This window comes from Ixodes scapularis, unplaced genomic scaffold (assembly GCF_016920785.2).
Source record: "Ixodes scapularis isolate PalLabHiFi unplaced genomic scaffold, ASM1692078v2 ptg000882l_1___fragment_2___debris__unscaffolded, whole genome shotgun sequence".
NCBI lineage: Eukaryota > Metazoa > Arthropoda > Arachnida > Ixodida > Ixodidae > Ixodes > Ixodes scapularis.
This window is the reverse complement of record NW_024610060.1, coordinates 116760-124999: the sequence shown is the minus strand read 5'-3', so window position 1 is coordinate 124999 and position 8240 is coordinate 116760. Positions and strand designations below refer to the sequence as shown.

The window sequence follows — 8240 nt, the reverse complement described above, 5'->3', positions numbered from 1 at the left end:
CAAAAATAACGGATGGTTAAATCAAACAAAAACAAGAAATTCAGAACAATAAAATCATTACAGCTGTTTTGCCAGCACGTCGGTCAAATTTCATAATACTGACACATGGAGATAAAAAAGGAACTTCAAGACATTAAGCCATCTTGTAGAAAAGGATAAACTGAACAATTCTGAAAATGTTCAGGTTACAAAATTTCATTCCAAACAAACCAGATTGTAAAAGTCTTGCATCATGCCACATTCATGCCTAGGCTGCATGCAGTTGTATATATGGCATGCAACTAATCTCGCAGAGGTGTTCATGCAGCTTGCTAACAGAAGCGCAATTAAATTTCTTATGCACTTCTTTCTCTGTCAGTACAAGTCTCCAAATCTCTTTTATAAGTAGTGTTTAGAAAAAATTTATAATAATTTGCTTACAAAAAAACAAAGTATAAAAATGACAAATGAACACATTATTGGTGCCTACCTAGTTGCATTTACTAATTGGGTTGAAGGTAAATTATGTATTACTAAGTACCAGTTCACACCATGCATTTTGCTTCAAGAGGCTATTGGCAGCATATACTAATACCATAAAATATGTTCATGCAAGTCTATGCCTATTATTGTAATTAAAATTATGTTGGAAAAATTACATTGGTATACATTAAACCAAATCAAATTTTGACACAGCATTTTGCAAATGTTGGGGTGGATATTTTCTCCATTTCTCATAGGGAGCAGACGCACCTTCTACATAAAACCCTGTAGCATCCGCATTTACTATACACTAAAATGGTCTAAAAGTATAATAAAAAATTTTTTTTAAATTAATCTTTGAACAGAGTTTCTGTGCATCTACAGCCACATACCTACTAGTCACAATTAAATTCAACCGAGTGGAAGTGGGATTTATAAAAAAATTATAATCTTATATTGGAATACATGGTCATGGCTGGGCACGCATGGGAGTGTCCTGTGTCATCTGGCATGTGAGCCTACCGTAAAATACTGAGCAAGTGCCCACCCAAAATTTTGAGATAAATAGAAAAACTGGAGGATAGGCACTTGTTAGGTTCAAGGGCAAAAATGCAGAAAGGGCACATAATGGGATGGGCTTCACTGCTTTGCGGCTGATAAGCAGGAGCGTCCCAATTAGCTATGGCCAGTGACAGGTTAAGAAAGTGAGATAAGCTCCTCCCATCAAGCCCCCCCCCCCCCTCTTTCCTCTTTAGCAGAGCAAACACAGGAGAGGAGGTGAGGATTGAACTGCCTCCTCTCCAACATCCACGCTGCTAAAGTCGAGAAAGTGGACGGATCCGTGGGAGGAGCTTTCACTGCACCCTTGACCCGACACCGACTATAGTTGGGCTCAAAAGTCAGCGGTGGGCACTTGATATGTCCTTTGCTTGGTTTTCAAACATTTCAAAAGTAGCTAATGGATGCTTATTGCGACACATGCAGGGTATTTTTTGGTATGTCTAGCTCTGAAGCATCCTTGTGAAGCGGACTACGAGTACTAGAAAGCAAGAGCTTTGTTACATAAAAAGGCATTTTGGGAAACGGACTGCAAATACTCCACAATGTCAAAGAGCGCCTAGCCTACATGTCTTTCAACACTTTTATGTTCCAATATCAAAGAATGCAACTGTATGTCTTAAAAGGACAGGTTGGACAGATCATTCTAGCTGTATCTGGGCTTCCTGCCCTGAGCAGCACTCTTCAGTAGAATAAAGCTGCAGAAAGGACGGCGACAGTACTGGTCCTGCAGTCCTAAGATGATTGTCAGACATGGATTCCAGGTCACAAAAAGCAAACATACTAACTGGGCAAGAGAGAGCAGCTAACCAATTTTCGAAAACTATTTTGACCCATTTCGTGGCACAAGAAATACTCCGAATTGCAAGATGATACATTAGAGATCTGATGAGTAACAATTTGGACAAAGAAATCCCAGCATCTTAACTTTTTCCTTTCTCGGTAGACAACAATGGTGTAACAGTTTCCCACATGTTTTAAAGGCTGCGGGGCTGATGACAACATATTTCTCCACTAATCTAGCCCGACTGATTACTTGCTCAGACAGAGCAGCATTGGTGGTATCAACATGTGAACACTGTGCTATGTCATCTTCATAAGTAATACTCTTCAAAGTTATGCATGTTTACAGTGGTGTCACATGCCTTTATGCCGCATTGGATCCCTGAAAGGTGCAACTACCTATTTCACCCTTTCACTATTAAAGGTGGTCAGTCTCCTTGAGACTACAAGAAATGAATAAGTATGGTGGCCCTGATGTAGCTACGTGCAACATAATCACCTGGACTACATCAAAGTTTAAAATCAATGGCTACTTCAATTTTAATGGTCCTTCCTACCTGTCTATTACCAATGGGTGTTTGTTAGTGCTGTGCGAATATTTGAAAAGTAGTTTTGAATAACAATCTATTCGTTATTCGCCTCAAGATGAACTGCAATTGTTCTATATTTTTTTTAAAATGTTGATAGCAGCGAGTTAAGTTCTGTTCAGCATGCTTCTTAGCGTGCACGAATACACTGCAGAGAAGCAATACTCGCAGAATTGACCTCCACGGGTGTTGCTTCTCGACAGTGCACTGGTGCTTGGCAAAAGCATACTTGACTAAGTAACCAGCTGCGATCAACACTTGGAAAAGTATGAATATTGCAGTTCTGTGCTTGGGAGAAAAGAACACTCTCAAAGCGGAATAGTGCATGTGCGCACACAGTGTAATTTAAAACAAAGCGAATTTGTGAATGTTGATATCTACATTGCAGCAAAAATTTTCAAAATTAAGCTGCGAGTGTTGTGCATGAGTATATGTTAGGCAGAGATGCTCTGACAACCTGTGTCCGTCATTCGCAATTTCTTTTTTTTTTAGAGCGCAGCTCTTAGGGGCCCGTTCCCGGCTTGAGCGGCGTCGCCGTCGCCGTCGGCGTAACCAAGGTCATCCTAAGGTCACGTGACCCCTCCCAAGGTCATCTCAAGGTCACGTGACCCCACGTGACTCCCAAGGTCACATGACCCCTCGAGGTCACGTGACCCCTCCCAAGGTCATGTGACCCCAAGACCCCACGTGACCCTTTGAAGGTCACGTGACCCCCGAGGTCACGTGGTCTCCTCCCCAAGGTCACGTGACCCCCCTCCCCGAAGTCACGTGACACCCCCCCCCCCCCCCCCCCCCCGAGGTCACGTGACCGCCCCCCCCGGAGCATATTAAAGAATGAGGGGAGGAGGAGGGGTCTACCCTCCCCTCAGTACCCTCCACTCCTCCTCCTCAAGAGCTGCGCTCCAATTCGGCGTTACAGGGATTTGTAAACGGCTTTCACTTTTTTTTTACGGCAAAATTGAGGATTTTTTGCATATAGCAAGATTTGTAAATCCACTCAATGAGGTATAGCTGGGCATCTTTATCGGCGTAATTTTATGCCAAATCAGTCGTTCACTTGCCATCTCAAGGCATCAAATTTTCTGAGGTCACAGTTTATAAGTATAGTTAGATTAAAATTAGCTTATAAAGAAAGAAGTGTAAGCTTGGGAACAACATTTACAAGTTTAGCTGGGTTTGCAATTAAGCATGGTGCAACAGCAGTGAAAGGCTTGGAAAAACTATTCGGTGTTCAACTAAAAATATTCTGCCAAAACCACTATTCGATTCGCCTTGAACTCAAAATCTACTATTTGCACAAGACTATAGTCGCTGACAGGTCAAGAACGAAATAAAAGCTCCTCCCACCCCTTCCCATTTCAGCGGAGCGAACAGTGAAGAGGAGGTCGCTTCCTCTCCCACGTTCGCTCTACTAAAGTGGAAGGAGGTGGGAGGAGCTTCCACTTCGTTCTTGACCTGTCACCGACTATAGTGTCTGTAAACAAACAAGCTTGCTACCATCACTATACTTCGTTTCACCTTACGATGAATGGCAGTGGATGCTACAAGCCACTGGAGCCAATCCAATGCTGTGCGAGTGCCACATTACCTTTGGGAGCAACGCAGTGACACACGGGGCACATAGTCATGTGACAAATTAACAGCGCTGAATTGGTTGAGGTGTTTCAGAATGTCCGCTGTGGGCCATTGTAAGGCAATACAGAGTATATCGGCAGACCCTGCACACTTATGGTTTTCTTCTTTTGTGGAATATAACGCTCGAAATGCAAACCTGCTCTCACAAACACACTGCAGTTACTCGTACCTTGAACAAATATTGTCTTTCACGGTGACTGTGTGCTGGAAACTTGCAAATAAACACACTATCTGAGGTTTGCTGCAACAGATAATACAGTGACGCCCTTGTGCTATCAATTCCAGCTGCATATGGTGAATAGTAGTAATAAAGGCACGCGGTCAAAAAAGATACTACAAACAAAGTATAACTGCGTCTAGAGTAAATCGTTCCTAGCACCGAGGCAGCGGTATGCTCAGAACGTAACTAGAACAACTGGTTCGACTACAAGTGGAGGTGACAATGCATCTACAGGGACGACCAAGGTATTACACATGTTAGGGTCGCCCGGAATGCACAGCCTAAGAGTACAAGTGCAATGCCATTACTAGTGCAGTCAAGAGGTGCACAAGCTTAGGACCGTTTATATACCATCAGATCAGAAGGCAAGTAGTGTCACTTTGTGAAGGGCAAGTAGAGAGGAGGAAATAATTGGAAGTTTAAAGCATCTGCAAGGAAACAAGTTTCGTTCGTCACAGAAAGCTTAGCAGAGGTTGTCTTCAACGGGTCACAAACAACAAAAAGCAGAACAAAATGCCTCTTCTTAAGAAAAAGGCAGAACACAGGGCTGCATGCAAGTTTTGGAACCACAAAATGAAGCTGCTTGTTTACAAAAAAAAGAAAAAGATGATTCAATTGATTTCCTTTTTTTTTTTGTCCCTATTTGGCACTAGACAAAAGGAGGGCATCTGGCAGCAAGGCATATAGCAAAGAACTGATTGCGTTTAGAAAATCCAGGCAACAGTTAGGGGTCGAGTTTGATAACAAAATGATTTCAGTAAAATGGGGGCGCATGTTTAAATAATTAAGGGAGGCCACTGATAACCACGAAAGAAAAAAAGCATTGAGCCCCATTTGGCGATACACCTACATAAAATAAAGACCGTCCGGCGGTATAAAATGACCCCAATGTTGCGTTAAACCTTTTCATCTGCAGTCTGTCTCAAGTTCCCCCATCACATGTGGCTAAACCTCATTCATAGCACAAAAATAAAAATAAATAATTCAAACAAAAATGAACACGACATTACCTTTGGCCTGGACATCAACCAACAAATGCATGCTCCAACAATGCAATAAAAAACAAACAGACCTACGTGTTGTAAGAACTCACAAAAAAAAATGGTAACACGTCGGTCGTTAGTTTACTGAACTGCATTTTTTTTTCATGTTCCCAGTTACAATGAGACGGGCAGCGAAAAAAGCAGCAGTCACACAAACAGAAGCTGAGGAGAACCCAGGCGGTTTGAAAGCCAAACGAAAACAGAATGCATACATACACATCTCAATGCCCTCCAATAAGCTGCAATATCCACTGCAGGTCTGTTCCACGGATGGAAAATGGACACATTGGAGGAGAGGTTCAGGGGAAAGCCATAATAAGACATTGCAGGGGCTTGGAGAGGGGCCAGGCACTCGCAGCAGCACACTTGACGGCAAAGCTACGTGCAGTCACTCTGCCTGCCCGTTTCCTCAAAACGCTCTCGAAGGGGCTCTCGTTTCCGGCGTCTGCACTCCCGGCGTCACATAACAGCGAAGATGTGTCTGTCTGGTATGCTCCCAGCTTGCACGCTCAGCTGAAACATGTGCTTCGCTTCACACAGTGTTGTGCAAACTAACCTTATGAGTGCCAGGCCAGAGAAAGGTGACCTCATTAAACACAGCTGACAGAGATAAGATAGCACTGGCTTCGTCCCTTGACGAGGGGGCAGTATGGGACTACAGGAGAACATGCTTGGCTTGCTCATGCATTTTCGCAGTGTTTTCTTCTTTTTTTTTTCTTTGTTTTCTCCGCTAAGGAACTTAAAGTGGGTGGGTTGTGACACTCGAGTCCTACAAGAGTTAATAAAAAAAAAATTAAAAAATGATTTTACCGGATAACAATGTTAATCTGTCAAAAATTTGCTTGCGTTGGGAACCTAAACTACAACAAAGGCTACTAGCAGCTACAAGACATGCGGGGATGATAGGTTGCGAGGAAGTTCACTCTCAACCACAACGTAATTTCAGCAGCCTTCATTTTACTTTTTCTCCTTCTTCTGTAGTTGCTAGTCTAAGGTCATATAGGTGGAAAACCTGGCGAGAAATACCTTTTCGATCTTGCTTCTGTTAAAGTAACAGCCATCATCGCCGATATAAAATAATGGTTGACTGGTCAGGCCCAAGTACCCTTGTTCCAGTTCATTATAGGACATGGTCAGTCATCGCCTACAACGTGGAAACAAAAGTGAAAGTTACACTGACGCTCGCACTCTACGACGGGCGTCATGAAAGTCGATCGTTCACAAAAAGACGAATGTGAGCGTCACACAATACCTCTTTTAATCCAGCCACTTAGCGTAACGCCGGCACACCTTCCGAGTGGCTTTCAAGTGTTGTTGCATATCGCGATTCTTCGAGGTGTTTATGAGTGATGCGATCACAGTTCCTTGGTGCTTAAGCAGTTTGTTCTTCAACGATGACGAGGTTTGCTATCTGCTGTAAGCTTCCTTTCTGTGCTGTATGTAACCGTAGGAGGAATGGAAAAGGAGAGTGGGGGACAACCAAGCGTTACCAATTCAGATAAAATAGAAACTCATTCCAAACGTCCCGGTAATGTTACACGCAAAGCTACAAACAAAAGAGCACTAGGTTACAGTCTTCAACGTCAAATACGAAAGAAAAACATCGCGGAAGGGACCCTACTTGTCTACAAAACACCACCAATACCGCATTGCGCAAACACGAAAAGTGACCCTCAAAAGGCAGCGTTGCCAGATCATACGGGGAAAATGGCTAAAGGTTACAAAATCTTAAGAAAGGTGCTAAAAGTGTCTAAATTTCGTCATATCGCTTTGGAATATATTTTAGAGGTATTTTCTACTCCCAAAGAGTTAACTAAACTGATTTACAGGTTTTAAATTCACGACTTTCGGAAGAACTGGTGCCCCCTGCCGGAGACTTGGTTCGAAGGCGCCGAAATCAAAGAGGGATTCGAATAGCGCGTTTGCTTGTTCTTGGGGACGAAAAATAATCCACAAGGGGCAACAAAAGCGATGTTTCTGGAACTCACTCTAGAATGGAGCAAACCAGAGATTAACCCCTTTCTACGTCATAACATGGCGTCTCTTCCCAGTCCAAACAAACCGTTTCAGCTTCGGTCCAGACGCAGCCAAAGCTACAAGCGCGAGCTCCGGGCTTTCAGCATCCCTGCCAAGCACGCGCGCTCGTGCAGTGTAAGCACTGTTCTGGGCCGCATGCTCGCGCTTGTAGCATCAACTGCGTCTGGACCGAAGCTGAAACGAAGTATAGGGGCGTTGCTATGGGCTAATACATGGAAACTCCACATGAGGCTAGATTTTTGCTTACAAGTAATGAACAATTCGTCTGGGCCCGCATCGCAACGGTGCAGTGCGGTTCGTGATACACGGAAGGCTAACGTCTTGATATCTATTTATGAAGATGTTCTTGTCGTCTCAGCGTCGTATTGCAACGATGAAAGCCATTTCTGAAGTATTACACTTCGCTTTGCTTTGGTAGCAGACGACACGATAGATTTGCTGGCCTCTGTTGCAGCGGCCAGCAAATTACAGATCGAACCCGCGATGCGAGTGCAATCTGTAATAAAGTCACCTTATGTTTTTTTATCCAGTTCTTTCGCGCTTTGGGGTCTTGCGGAAATCTGAAGAAACTGCAAGAATCTTTCTCCACGCGATGGTTACAACCAGGTACGAAGCACCCTCCCATAGTGCGAGTTCGCAAACAAAATTTGGGATCTCAACCGATCGCCTGAAGTGCTTTTCTCGTGGGTTCAACGCGATCTTTTAGCAGACGATCATCTCGATCGACGCCCGGACTTTCGATAAACCATTGCATCGCACCCCACTATGAATTCCTATAAGTGCCTGAAACTCATCATATTTCAAACAAATGCAATATCAGAATATCGTCTTTATTCACACGATTCAGACGCCGGCGCCGTCTTGGCCGGTGGGCGTGTGACAGGACGGCATGCTACATGCATTTGTCGTCTGCTG

General features: G+C 43.7%; 1 long non-coding RNA gene across 1 annotated transcript; it reads right to left on the bottom strand.

The window, feature by feature from the left end:
- Positions 1–4569: 4569 nt before the first annotated feature.
- LOC121834258 lies at positions 4570–6970 on the bottom strand. The gene is made up of 3 exons (XR_006077152.1): positions 6541–6970; positions 6315–6432; positions 4570–5801 (listed from the first exon to the last, which is right to left on the bottom strand). It is a non-coding gene; the product is annotated as an uncharacterized LOC121834258 (long non-coding RNA).
- Between the last annotated feature and the right edge of the window lie 1270 nt (positions 6971–8240).